General features: G+C 49.0%; 1 protein-coding gene across 1 annotated transcript in view; it reads left to right on the top strand.

Annotated features, from left to right (window-relative positions):
* Positions 1-15,349, top strand: part of sardh (sarcosine dehydrogenase) — a 99,427-nt gene that overhangs the window by 18,870 nt on the left and 65,208 nt on the right. The gene's annotated exons all lie outside the window — the stretch shown is intronic.

Below are 15,349 nucleotides of genomic sequence, written 5' to 3'. Positions count from 1 at the left end.
GGCAGTGAGGGGGACCGTGACGGGGGGGCATGAGGGGGGCTGTGAGGGGGGGCTGTGTGAGGGGGGCAGCGAGGGGGAGGAGTGGGGGGGGCTGCGAGGTGGGCACTGAGAGGGGCAGCAAAGGGGGCTGCAAGGGGGGAGGTGTGAGGGTGGCCGCGAGGGAGGGCAATAAAGGGGGCCGTGAGGGGAGCAGTGAATGTGTTATATACACTCACTGGGTGAGTGAGGGGTCTGTGTTATATACACTCACTGGGTTAGTGAGGGGTCTGTGTTATATACACTCACTGGGTTAGTGAGGGGTCTGTGTTATATACACTCACTGGGCGAGTGAGGGGTCTGTGTTATATACACTCACTGGGTTAGTGAGGGGTCTGTGTTATATACACTCACTGGGTGAGTGAGGGGCCTGTGTTATATACACTCACTGGGTGAGTGAGGGGCCTGTGTTATATACACTCACTGGGTGAGTGAGGGGCCTGTGTTATATACACTCACTGGGTTAGTGAGGGGCCTGTGTTATATACACTCACTGGGTTAGTGAGGGGCCTGTGTTATATACACTCACTGGGTTAGTGAGGGGCCTGTGTTATATACACTCACTGGGTTAGTGAGGGGTCTGTGTTATATACACTCACTGGGTTAGTGAGGGGCCTGTGTTATATACACTCACTGGGTTAGTGAGGGGTCTGTGTTATATACACTCACTGGGTTAGTGAGGGGTCTGTGTTATATACACTCACTGGGTTAGTGAGGGGTCTGTGTTATATACACTCACTGGGTGAGTGAGGGGTCTGTGTTATATACACTCACTGGGTGAGTGAGGGGTCTGTGTTATATACACTCACTGGGCGAGTGAGGGGCCTGTGATATATACACTCACTGGGCGAGTGAGGGGCCTGTGTTATATACACTCACTGGGTTAGTGAGGGGTCTGTGTTATATACACTCACTGGGCGAGTGAGGGGCCTGTGTTATATACACTCACTGGGTGAGTGAGGGGTCTGTGTTATATACACTCACTGGGTGAGTGAGGGGCCTGTGTTATATACACTCACTGGGTGAGTGAGGGGCCTGTGTTATATACACTCACTGGGTGAGTGAGGGGCCTGTGTTATATACACTCACTGGGTGAGTGAGGGGTCTGTGTTATATACACTCACTGGGTGAGTGAGGGGTCTGTGTTATATACACTCACTGGGCGAGTGAGGGGCCTGTGATATATACACTCACTGGGCGAGTGAGGGGCCTGTGTTATATACACTCACTGGGTTAGTGAGGGGTCTGTGTTATATACACTCACTGGGTTAGTGAGGGGTCTGTGTTATATACACTCACTGGGCGAGTGAGGGGTCTGTGTTATATACACTCACTGGGTGAGTGAGGGGCCTGTGTTATATACACTCACTGGGTGAGTGAGGGGCCTGTGTTATATACACTCACTGGGTGAGTGAGGGGCCTGTGTTATATACACTCACTGGGTTAGTGAGGGGTCTGTGTTATATACACTCACTGGGTTAGTGAGGGGTCTGTGTTATATACACTCACTGGGTTAGTGAGGGGCCTGTGTTATATACACTCACTGGGTGAGTGAGGGGTCTGTGTTATATACACTCACTGGGTGAGTGAGGGGTCTGTGTTATATACACTCACTGGGCGAGTGAGGGGCCTGTGATATATACAGTCACTGGGCGAGTGAGGGGCCTGTGTTATATACACTCACTGGGTTAGTGAGGGGTCTGTGTTATATACACTCACTGGGTTAGTGAGGGGTCTGTGTTATATACACTCACTGGGCGAGTGAGGGGTCTGTGTTATATACACTCACTGGGTTAGTGAGGGGTCTGTGTTATATACACTCACTGGGTTAGTGAGGGGTCTGTGTTATATACACTCACTGGGTTAGTGAGGGGTCTGTGTTATATACACTCACTGGGCGAGTGAGGGGTCTGTGTTATATACACTCACTGGGTGAGTGAGGGGCCTGTGTTATATACACTCACTGGGTTAGTGAGGGGCCTGTGTTATATACACTCACTGGGTTAGTGAGGGGTCTGTGTTATATACACTCACTGGGTTAGTGAGGGGTCTGTGTTATATACACTCACTGGGTTAGTGAGGGGTCTGTGTTATATACACTCACTGGGTGAGTGAGGGGTCTGTGTTATATACACTCACTGGGTGAGTGAGGGGCCTGTGTTATATACACTCACTGGGTTAGTGAGGGGCCTGTGTTATATACACTCACTGGGTGAGTGAGGGGCCTGTGTTATATACACTCACTGGGTTAGTGAGGGGTCTGTGTTATATACACTCACTGGGTTAGTGAGGGGCCTGTGTTATATACACTCACTGGGTTAGTGAGGGGTCTGTGTTATATACACTCACTGGGTTAGTGAGGGGCCTGTGTTATATACACTCACTGGGCGAGTGAGGGGTCTGTGTTATATACACTCACTGGGCGAGTGAGGGGTCTGTGTTATATACACTCACTGGGTTAGTGAGGGGCCTGTGTTATATACACTCACTGGGTGAGTGAGGGGCCTGTGTTATATACACTCACTGGGTTAGTGAGGGGTCTGTGTTATATACACTCACTGGGCGAGTGAGGGGTCTGTGTTATATACACTCACTGGGCGAGTGAGGGGTCTGTGTTATATACACTCACTGGGCGAGTGAGGGGTCTGTGTTATATACACTCACTGGGTTAGTGAGGGGTCTGTGTTATATACACTCACTGGGTTAGTGAGGGGCCTGTGTTATATACACTCACTGGGTGAGTGAGGGGCCTGTGTTATATACACTCACTGGGTGAGTGAGGGGTCTGTGTTATATACACTCACTGGGTTAGTGAGGGGCCTGTGTTATATACACTCACTGGGTTAGTGAGGGGCCTGTGTTATATACACTCACTGGGCGAGTGAGGGGTCTGTGTTATATACACTCACTGGGCGAGTGAGGGGTCTGTGTTATATACACTCACTGGGCGACTGAGGGGTCTGTGATATATACACTCACTGGGCGAGTGAGGGGTCTGTGTTATATACACTCACTGGGCGAGTGAGGGGTCTGTGTTATATACACTCACTGGGTTAGTGAGGGGCCTGTGTTATATACACTCACTGGGCGAGTGAGGGGCCTGTGTTATATACACTCACTGGGTTAGTGAGGGGCCTGTGTTATATACACTCACTGGGCGAGTGAGGGGTCTGTGTTATATACACTCACTGGGCGAGTGAGGGGTCTGTGTTATATACACTCACTGGGCGAGTGAGGGGTCTGTGTTATATACACTCACTGGGTTAGTGAGGGGTCTGTGTTATATACACTCACTGGGTTAGTGAGGGGTCTGTGTTATATACACTCACTGGGCGAGTGAGGGGTCTGTGTTATATACACTCACTGGGCGAGTGAGGGGTCTGTGTTATATACACTCACTGGGTTAGTGAGGGGTCTGTGTTATATACAGTCACTGGGCGAGTGAGGGGTCTGTGATATATACACTCACTGGGTTAGTGAGGGGTCTGTGTTATATACACTCACTGGGTTAGTGAGGGGTCTGTGTTATATACAGTCACTGGGTGAGTGAGGGGTCTGTGTTATATACACTCACTGGGCGAGTGAGGGGTCTGTGTTATATACACTCACTGGGTTAGTGAGGGGTCTGTGTTATATACAGTCACTGGGTGAGTGAGGGGTCTGTGTTATATACAGTCACTGGGTTAGTGAGGGGTCTGTGTTATATACACTCACTGGGTTAGTGAGGGGTCTGTGTTATATACACTCACTGGGTTAGTGAGGGGCCTGTGTTATATACACTCACTGGGTGAGTGAGGGGTCTGTGTTATATACAGTCACTGGGTGAGTGAGGGGTCTGTGTTATATACACTCACTGGGTTAGTGAGGGGCCTGTGTTATATACACTCACTGGGTTAGTGAGGGGCCTGTGTTATATACAGTCACTGGGTGAGTGAGGGGTCTGTGTTATATACACTCACTGGGTTAGTGAGGGGCCTGTGTTATATACACTCACTGGGTTAGTGAGGGGCCTGTGTTATATACACTCACTGGGCGAGTGAGGGGTCTGTGTTATATACACTCACTGGGCGAGTGAGGGGTCTGTGTTATATACACTCACTGGGCGAGTGAGGGGTCTGTGATATATACACTCACTGGGTTAGTGAGGGGTCTGTGTTATATACACTCACTGGGCGAGTGAGGGGTCTGTGTTATATACACTCACTGGGCGAGTGAGGGGTCTGTGTTATATACACTCACTGGGTTAGTGAGGGGCCTGTGTTATATACACTCACTGGGCGAGTGAGGGGCCTGTGTTATATACACTCACTGGGTTAGTGAGGGGCCTGTGTTATATACACTCACTGGGCGAGTGAGGGGTCTGTGTTATATACACTCACTGGGCGAGTGAGGGGTCTGTGTTATATACACTCACTGGGCGAGTGAGGGGTCTGTGTTATATACACTCACTGGGTTAGTGAGGGGTCTGTGTTATATACACTCACTGGGTTAGTGAGGGGTCTGTGTTATATACACTCACTGGGCGAGTGAGGGGTCTGTGTTATATACACTCACTGGGCGAGTGAGGGGTCTGTGTTATATACACTCACTGGGTTAGTGAGGGGTCTGTGTTATATACAGTCACTGGGCGAGTGAGGGGTCTGTGATATATACACTCACTGGGTTAGTGAGGGGTCTGTGTTATATACAGTCACTGGGTTAGTGAGGGGTCTGTGTTATATACACTCACTGGGCGAGTGAGGGGTCTGTGTTATATACACTCACTGGGTTAGTGAGGGGCCTGTGTTATATACACTCACTGGGTGAGTGAGGGGTCTGTGATATATACACTCACTGGGTGAGTGAGGGGTCTGTGTTATATACACTCACTGGGTTAGTGAGGGGCCTGTGTTATATACACTCACTGGGTGAGTGAGGGGTCTGTGTTATATACACTCACTGGGTTAGTGAGGGGCCTGTGTTATATACACTCACTGGGTTAGTGAGGGGCCTGTGTTATATACACTCACTGGGTGAGTGAGGGGTCTGTGATATATACACTCACTGGGTGAGTGAGGGGTCTGTGTTATATACACTCACTGGGTTAGTGAGGGGCCTGTGTTATATACACTCACTGGGTTAGTGAGGGGCCTGTGTTATATACACTCACTGGGCGAGTGAGGGGTCTGTGTTATATACACTCACTGGGTTAGTGAGGGGCCTGTGTTATATACACTCACTGGGTGAGTGAGGGGCCTGTGTTATATACACTCACTGGGTGAGTGAGGGGTCTGTGTTATATACACTCACTGGGTTAGTGAGGGGTCTGTGTTATATACACTCACTGGGTTAGTGAGGGGTCTGTGTTATATACACTCACTGGGTTAGTGAGGGGTCTGTGTTATATACACTCACTGGGTTAGTGAGGGGTCTGTGTTATATACACTCACTGGGTGAGTGAGGGGTCTGTGTTATATACACTCACTGGGTGAGTGAGGGGCCTGTGTTATATACACTCACTGGGTTAGTGAGGGGCCTGTGTTATATACACTCACTGGGTGAGTGAGGGGCCTGTGTTATATACACTCACTGGGTTAGTGAGGGGTCTGTGTTATATACACTCACTGGGTTAGTGAGGGGCCTGTGTTATATACACTCACTGGGCTAGTGAGGGGTCTGTGTTATATACACTCACTGGGTTAGTGAGGGGCCTGTGTTATATACACTCACTGGGCGAGTGAGGGGTCTGTGTTATATACACTCACTGGGCGAGTGAGGGGTCTGTGTTATATACACTCACTGGGTTAGTGAGGGGCCTGTGTTATATACACTCACTGGGTGAGTGAGGGGCCTGTGTTATATACACTCACTGGGTTAGTGAGGGGTCTGTGTTATATACACTCACTGGGCGAGTGAGGGGTCTGTGTTATATACACTCACTGGGCGAGTGAGGGGTCTGTGTTATATACACTCACTGGGCGAGTGAGGGGTCTGTGTTATATACACTCACTGGGTTAGTGAGGGGTCTGTGTTATATACACTCACTGGGTTAGTGAGGGGCCTGTGTTATATACACTCACTGGGTGAGTGAGGGGCCTGTGTTATATACACTCACTGGGTGAGTGAGGGGTCTGTGTTATATACACTCACTGGGTTAGTGAGGGGCCTGTGTTATATACACTCACTGGGTTAGTGAGGGGCCTGTGTTATATACACTCACTGGGCGAGTGAGGGGTCTGTGTTATATACACTCACTGGGCGAGTGAGGGGTCTGTGTTATATACACTCACTGGGCGACTGAGGGGTCTGTGATATATACACTCACTGGGCGAGTGAGGGGTCTGTGTTATATACACTCACTGGGCGAGTGAGGGGTCTGTGTTATATACACTCACTGGGTTAGTGAGGGGCCTGTGTTATATACACTCACTGGGCGAGTGAGGGGCCTGTGTTATATACACTCACTGGGTTAGTGAGGGGCCTGTGTTATATACACTCACTGGGCGAGTGAGGGGTCTGTGTTATATACACTCACTGGGCGAGTGAGGGGTCTGTGTTATATACACTCACTGGGCGAGTGAGGGGTCTGTGTTATATACACTCACTGGGTTAGTGAGGGGTCTGTGTTATATACACTCACTGGGTTAGTGAGGGGTCTGTGTTATATACACTCACTGGGCGAGTGAGGGGTCTGTGTTATATACACTCACTGGGCGAGTGAGGGGTCTGTGTTATATACACTCACTGGGTTAGTGAGGGGTCTGTGTTATATACAGTCACTGGGCGAGTGAGGGGTCTGTGATATATACACTCACTGGGTTAGTGAGGGGTCTGTGTTATATACACTCACTGGGTTAGTGAGGGGTCTGTGTTATATACAGTCACTGGGTGAGTGAGGGGTCTGTGTTATATACACTCACTGGGCGAGTGAGGGGTCTGTGTTATATACACTCACTGGGTTAGTGAGGGGTCTGTGTTATATACAGTCACTGGGTGAGTGAGGGGTCTGTGTTATATACAGTCACTGGGTTAGTGAGGGGTCTGTGTTATATACACTCACTGGGTTAGTGAGGGGTCTGTGTTATATACACTCACTGGGTTAGTGAGGGGCCTGTGTTATATACACTCACTGGGTGAGTGAGGGGTCTGTGTTATATACAGTCACTGGGTGAGTGAGGGGTCTGTGTTATATACACTCACTGGGTTAGTGAGGGGCCTGTGTTATATACACTCACTGGGTTAGTGAGGGGCCTGTGTTATATACAGTCACTGGGTGAGTGAGGGGTCTGTGTTATATACACTCACTGGGTTAGTGAGGGGCCTGTGTTATATACACTCACTGGGTTAGTGAGGGGCCTGTGTTATATACACTCACTGGGCGAGTGAGGGGTCTGTGTTATATACACTCACTGGGCGAGTGAGGGGTCTGTGTTATATACACTCACTGGGCGAGTGAGGGGTCTGTGATATATACACTCACTGGGTTAGTGAGGGGTCTGTGTTATATACACTCACTGGGCGAGTGAGGGGTCTGTGTTATATACACTCACTGGGCGAGTGAGGGGTCTGTGTTATATACACTCACTGGGTTAGTGAGGGGCCTGTGTTATATACACTCACTGGGCGAGTGAGGGGCCTGTGTTATATACACTCACTGGGTTAGTGAGGGGCCTGTGTTATATACACTCACTGGGCGAGTGAGGGGTCTGTGTTATATACACTCACTGGGCGAGTGAGGGGTCTGTGTTATATACACTCACTGGGCGAGTGAGGGGTCTGTGTTATATACACTCACTGGGTTAGTGAGGGGTCTGTGTTATATACACTCACTGGGTTAGTGAGGGGTCTGTGTTATATACACTCACTGGGCGAGTGAGGGGTCTGTGTTATATACACTCACTGGGCGAGTGAGGGGTCTGTGTTATATACACTCACTGGGTTAGTGAGGGGTCTGTGTTATATACAGTCACTGGGCGAGTGAGGGGTCTGTGATATATACACTCACTGGGTTAGTGAGGGGTCTGTGTTATATACAGTCACTGGGTTAGTGAGGGGTCTGTGTTATATACACTCACTGGGCGAGTGAGGGGTCTGTGTTATATACACTCACTGGGTTAGTGAGGGGCCTGTGTTATATACACTCACTGGGTGAGTGAGGGGTCTGTGATATATACACTCACTGGGTGAGTGAGGGGTCTGTGTTATATACACTCACTGGGTTAGTGAGGGGCCTGTGTTATATACACTCACTGGGTGAGTGAGGGGTCTGTGTTATATACACTCACTGGGTTAGTGAGGGGCCTGTGTTATATACACTCACTGGGTTAGTGAGGGGCCTGTGTTATATACACTCACTGGGTGAGTGAGGGGTCTGTGATATATACACTCACTGGGTGAGTGAGGGGTCTGTGTTATATACACTCACTGGGTTAGTGAGGGGCCTGTGTTATATACACTCACTGGGTTAGTGAGGGGCCTGTGTTATATACACTCACTGGGCGAGTGAGGGGTCTGTGTTATATACACTCACTGGGTTAGTGAGGGGCCTGTGTTATATACACTCACTGGGTGAGTGAGGGGCCTGTGTTATATACACTCACTGGGTGAGTGAGGGGTCTGTGTTATATACACTCACTGGGTTAGTGAGGGGTCTGTGTTATATACACTCACTGGGTTAGTGAGGGGTCTGTGTTATATACACTCACTGGGTTAGTGAGGGGTCTGTGTTATATACAGTCACTGGGTTAGTGAGGGGTCTGTGTTATATACACTCACTGGGCGAGTGAGGGGTCTGTGTTATATACACTCACTGGGCGAGTGAGGGGTCTGTGTTATATACACTCACTGGGTTAGTGAGGGGCCTGTGTTATATACACTCACTGGGCGAGTGAGGGGTCTGTGTTATATACACTCACTGGGTTAGTGAGGGGTCTGTGTTATATACACTCACTGGGTTAGTGAGGGGTCTGTGTTATATACACTCACTGGGTGAGTGAGGGGCCTGTGTTATATACACTCACTGGGCGAGTGAGGGGTCTGTGTTATATACACTCACTGGGCGAGTGAGGGGCCTGTGTTATATACACTCACTGGGCGAGTGAGGGGCCTGTGTTATATACACTCACTGGGCGAGTGAGGGGCCTGTGTTATATACACTCACTGGGTTAGTGAGGGGTCTGTGTTATATACACTCACTGGGTTAGTGAGGGGTCTGTGTTATATACACTCACTGGGTTAGTGAGGGGTCTGTGTTATATACACTCACTGGGTGAGTGAGGGGCCTGTGTTATATACACTCACTGGGCGAGTGAGGGGTCTGTGTTATATACACTCACTGGGCGAGTGAGGGGCCTGTGTTATATACACTCACTGGGCGAGTGAGGGGTCTGTGTTATATACACTCACTGGGTGAGTGAGGGGCCTGTGTTATATACACTCACTGGGCGAGTGAGGGGTCTGTGTTATATACACTCACTGGGCGAGTGAGGGGCCTGTGTTATATACACTCACTGGGCGAGTGAGGGGCCTGTGTTATATACACTCACTGGGCGAGTGAGGGGCCTGTGTTATATACACTCACTGGGCGAGTGAGGGGTCTGTGTTATATACACTCACTGGGTTAGTGAGGGGTCTGTGTTATATACACTCACTGGGCGAGTGAGGGGCCTGTGTTATATACACTCACTGGGTGAGTGAGGGGTCTGTGTTATATACACTCACTGGGTGAGTGAGGGGCCTGTGTTATATACACTCACTGGGTTAGTGAGGGGTCTGTGTTATATACACTCACTGGGTTAGTGAGGGGTCTGTGTTATATACACTCACTGGGTTAGTGAGGGGTCTGTGTTATATACACTCACTGGGTGAGTGAGGGGCCTGTGTTATATACACTCACTGGGTTAGTGAGGGGTCTGTGTTATATACACTCACTGGGTGAGTGAGGGGTCTGTGATATATACACTCACTGGGCGAGTGAGGGGTCTGTGTTATATACACTCACTGGGTTAGTGAGGGGTCTGTGTTATATACACTCACTGGGTTAGTGAGGGGTCTGTGTTATATACACTCACTGGGTTAGTGAGGGGTCTGTGTTATATACACTCACTGGGTGAGTGAGGGGTCTGTGTTATATACACTCACTGGGTTAGTGAGGGGTCTGTGATATATACACTCACTGGGTGAGTGAGGGGTCTGTGTTATATACACTCACTGGGTGAGTGAGGGGCCTGTGTTATATACACTCACTGGGTTAGTGAGGGGTCTGTGTTATATACACTCACTGGGTTAGTGAGGGGTCTGTGTTATATACACTCACTGGGTTAGTGAGGGGTCTGTGATATATACACTCACTGGGTTAGTGAGGGGTCTGTGTTATATACACTCACTGGGTTAGTGAGGGGTCTGTGATATATACACTCACTGGGTTAGTGAGGGGTCTGTGTTATATACACTCACTGGGCGAGTGAGGGGTCTGTGTTATATACACTCACTGGGTTAGTGAGGGGTCTGTGTTATATACACTCACTGGGTGAGTGAGGGGCCTGTGTTATATACACTCACTGGGTGAGTGAGGGGTCTGTGTTATATACACTCACTGGGTTAGTGAGGGGTCTGTGTTATATACACTCACTGGGCGAGTGAGGGGTCTGTGTTATATACACTCACTGGGTTAGTGAGGGGTCTGTGTTATATACACTCACTGGGTTAGTGAGGGGCCTGTGTTATATACACTCACTGGGTTAGTGAGGGGTCTGTGTTATATACACTCACTGGGTTAGTGAGGGGTCTGTGTTATATACACTCACTGGGTTAGTGAGGGGCCTGTGTTATATACACTCACTGGGTTAGTGAGGGGTCTGTGTTATATACACTCACTGGGTTAGTGAGGGGTCTGTGTTATATACACTCACTGGGTTAGTGAGGGGCCTGTGTTATATACACTCACTGGGTTAGTGAGGGGTCTGTGTTATATACACTCACTGGGTTAGTGAGGGGTCTGTGTTATATACACTCACTGGGTGAGTGAGGGGCCTGTGTTATATACACTCACTGGGTTAGTGAGGGGTCTGTGTTATATACACTCACTGGGCGAGTGAGGGGCCTGTGTTATATACACTCACTGGGTTAGTGAGGGGCCTGTGTTATATACACTCACTGGGCGAGTGAGGGGTCTGTGTTATATACACTCACTGGGTTAGTGAGGGGTCTGTGTTATATACACTCACTGGGTTAGTGAGGGGCCTGTGTTATATACACTCACTGGGTTAGTGAGGGGTCTGTGTTATATACACTCACTGGGCGAGTGAGGGGTCTGTGTTATATACACTCACTGGGCGAGTGAGGGGTCTGTGTTATATACACTCACTGGGTGAGTGAGGGGCCTGTGTTATATACACTCACTGGGTGAGTGAGGGGTCTGTGTTATATACACTCACTGGGTGAGTGAGGGGTCTGTGTTATATACACTCACTGGGTGAGTGAGGGGTCTGTGTTATATACAGTCACTGGGTTAGTGAGGGGTCTGTGTTATATACACTCACTGGGTGAGTGAGGGGTCTGTGTTATATACACTCACTGGGTGAGTGAGGGGTCTGTGTTATATACACTCACTGGGTTAGTGAGGGGTCTGTGTTATATACACTCACTGGGTGAGTGAGGGGTCTGTGTTATATACACTCACTGGGTTAGTGAGGGGCCTGTGTTATATACACTCACTGGGTTGGTGAGGGGTCTGTGTTATATACACTCACTGGGTTAGTGAGGGGTCTGTGTTATATACACTCACTGGGTTAGTGAGGGGCCTGTGTTATATACACTCACTGGGTTAGTGAGGGGTCTGTGTTATATACACTCACTGGGTTAGTGAGGGGTCTGTGATATATACACTCACTGGGTTAGTGAGGGGCCTGTGTTATATACACTCACTGGGTTAGTGAGGGGTCTGTGTTATATACACTCACTGGGTGAGTGAGGGGTCTGTGTTATATACACTCACTGGGTTAGTGAGGGGTCTGTGTTATATACACTCACTGGGTTAGTGAGGGGTCTGTGTTATATACACTCACTGGGCGAGTGAGGGGTCTGTGTTATATACACTCACTGGGTGAGTGAGGGGCCTGTGTTATATACACTCACTGGGTTAGTGAGGGGTCTGTGTTATATACACTCACTGGGCGAGTGAGGGGTCTGTGTTATATACACTCACTGGGTGAGTGAGGGGCCTGTGTTATATACACTCACTGGGTTAGTGAGGGGCCTATGTTATATACACTCACTGGGTTAGTGAGGGGCCTGTGTTATATACACTCACTGGGTTAGTGAGGGGTCTGTGTTATATACACTCACTGGGTTAGTGAGGGGTCTGTGTTATATACACTCACTGGGTTAGTGAGGGGCCTGTGTTATATACACTCACTGGGTTAGTGAGGGGTCTGTGTTATATACACTCACTGGGTTAGTGAGGGGCCTGTGTTATATACACTCACTGGGTTAGTGAGGGGTCTGTGTTATATACACTCACTGGGTTAGTGAGGGGTCTGTGATATATACACTCACTGGGTGAGTGAGGGGTCTGTGTTATATACACTCACTGGGTTAGTGAGGGGCCTGTGTTATATACACTCACTGGGTGAGTGAGGGGTCTGTGTTATATACACTCACTGGGTTAGTGAGGGGTCTGTGTTATATACACTCACTGGGTGAGTGAGGGGCCTGTGTTATATACACTCACTGGGTTAGTGAGGGGTCTGTGTTATATACACTCACTGGGTTAGTGAGGGGCCTGTGTTATATACACTCACTGGGTTAGTGAGGGGTCTGTGTTATATACACTCACTGGGTTAGTGAGGGGTCTGTGTTATATACACTCACTGGGTTAGTGAGGGGCCTGTGTTATATACACTCACTGGGTTAGTGAGGGGTCTGTGTTATATACACTCACTGGGTTAGTGAGGGGCCTGTGTTATATACACTCACTGGGTTAGTGAGGGGTCTGTGTTATATACACTCACTGGGTTAGTGAGGGGTCTGTGTTATATACACTCACTGGGTTAGTGAGGGGCCTGTGTTATATACACTCACTGGGTTAGTGAGGGGCCTGTGTTATATACACTCACTGGGTTAGTGAGGGGTCTGTGTTATATACACTCACTGGGTTAGTGAGGGGCCTGTGTTATATACACTCACTGGGTTAGTGAGGGGTCTGTGTTATATACACTCACTGGGTTAGTGAGGGGCCTGTGTTATATACACTCACTGGGTTAGTGAGGGGCCTGTGTTATATACACTCACTGGGTGAGTGAGGGGTCTGTGATATATACACTCACTGGGTTAGTGAGGGGCCTGTGTTATCTCCACTCACTGGGTTAGTGAGGGGTCTGTGTTATATACACTCACTGGGTTAGTGAGGGGCCTGTGTTATATACACTCACTGGGTTAGTGAGGGGTCTGTGTTATATACACTCACTGGGTTAGTGAGGGGTCTGTGTTATATACACTCACTGGGTTAGTGAGGGGCCTGTGTTATATACACTCACTGGGTGAGTGAGGGGCCTGTGTTATATACACTCACTGGGTGAGTGAGGGGCCTGTGTTATATACACTCACTGGGTTAGTGAGGGGTCTGTGTTATATACACTCACTGGGTGAGTGAGGGGTCTGTGTTATATACACTCACTGGGTGAGTGAGGGGCCTGTGTTATATACACTCACTGGGTTAGTGAGGGGCCTGTGTTATATACACTCACTGGGCGAGTGAGGGGTCTGTGTTATATACACTCACTGGGTTAGTGAGGGGTCTGTGTTATATACACTCACTGGGTTAGTGAGGGGTCTGTGTTATATACACTCACTGGGTTAGTGAGGGGTCTGTGTTATATACACTCACTGGGTTAGTGAGGGGTCTGTGATATATACACTCACTGGGTTAGTGAGGGGTCTGTGTTATATACACTCACTGGGTTAGTGAGGGGCCTGTGTTATATACACTCACTGGGTTAGTGAGGGGTCTGTGATATATACACTCACTGGGTTAGTGAGGGGCCTGTGTTATATACACTCACTGGGTGAGTGAGGGGCCTGTGTTATATACACTCACTGGGTGAGTGAGGGGTCTGTGTTATATACACTCACTGGGTGAGTGAGGGGTCTGTGTTATATACACTCACTGGGTGAGTGAGGGGTCTGTGTTATATACAGTCACTGGGTTAGTGAGGGGTCTGTGTTATATACACTCACTGGGTGAGTGAGGGGTCTGTGTTATATACACTCACTGGGTGAGTGAGGGGTCTGTGTTATATACACTCACTGGGTTAGTGAGGGGTCTGTGTTATATACACTCACTGGGTGAGTGAGGGGTCTGTGTTATATACACTCACTGGGTTAGTGAGGGGCCTGTGTTATATACACTCACTGGGTTAGTGAGGGGTCTGTGTTATATACACTCACTGGGTTAGTGAGGGGTCTGTGTTATATACACTCACTGGGTTAGTGAGGGGCCTGTGTTATATACACTCACTGGGTTAGTGAGGGGTCTGTGTTATATACACTCACTGGGTTAGTGAGGGGTCTGTGATATATACACTCACTGGGTTAGTGAGGGGCCTGTGTTATATACACTCACTGGGTTAGTGAGGGGTCTGTGTTATATACACTCACTGGGTGAGTGAGGGGTCTGTGTTATATACACTCACTGGGTTAGTGAGGGGTCTGTGTTATATACACTCACTGGGTTAGTGAGGGGTCTGTGTTATATACACTCACTGGGCGAGTGAGGGGTCTGTGTTATATACACTCACTGGGTGAGTGAGGGGCCTGTGTTATATACACTCACTGGGTTAGTGAGGGGTCTGTGTTATATACACTCACTGGGCGAGTGAGGGGTCTGTGTTATATACACTCACTGGGTGAGTGAGGGGCCTGTGTTATATACACTCACTGGGTTAGTGAGGGGCCTATGTTATATACACTCACTGGGTTAGTGAGGGGCCTGTGTTATATACACTCACTGGGTTAGTGAGGGGTCTGTGTTATATACACTCACTGGGTTAGTGAGGGGTCTGTGTTATATACACTCACTGGGTTAGTGAGGGGCCTGTGTTATATACACTCACTGGGTTAGTGAGGGGTCTGTGTTATATACACTCACTGGGTTAGTGAGGGGCCTGTGTTATATACACTCACTGGGTTAGTGAGGGGTCTGTGTTATATACACTCACTGGGTTAGTGAGGGGTCTGTGATATATACACTCACTGGGTGAGTGAGGGGTCTGTGTTATATACACTCACTGGGTTAGTGAGGGGCCTGTGTTATATACACTCACTGGGTGAGTGAGGG

This window comes from Mustelus asterias, chromosome 13 (genome assembly GCF_964213995.1).
Source record: "Mustelus asterias chromosome 13, sMusAst1.hap1.1, whole genome shotgun sequence".
Taxonomy (NCBI): domain Eukaryota; kingdom Metazoa; phylum Chordata; class Chondrichthyes; order Carcharhiniformes; family Triakidae; genus Mustelus; species Mustelus asterias.
Note: the sequence above shows the minus strand (reverse complement) of the source record. Positions and strands in the feature narration are given on the sequence as shown.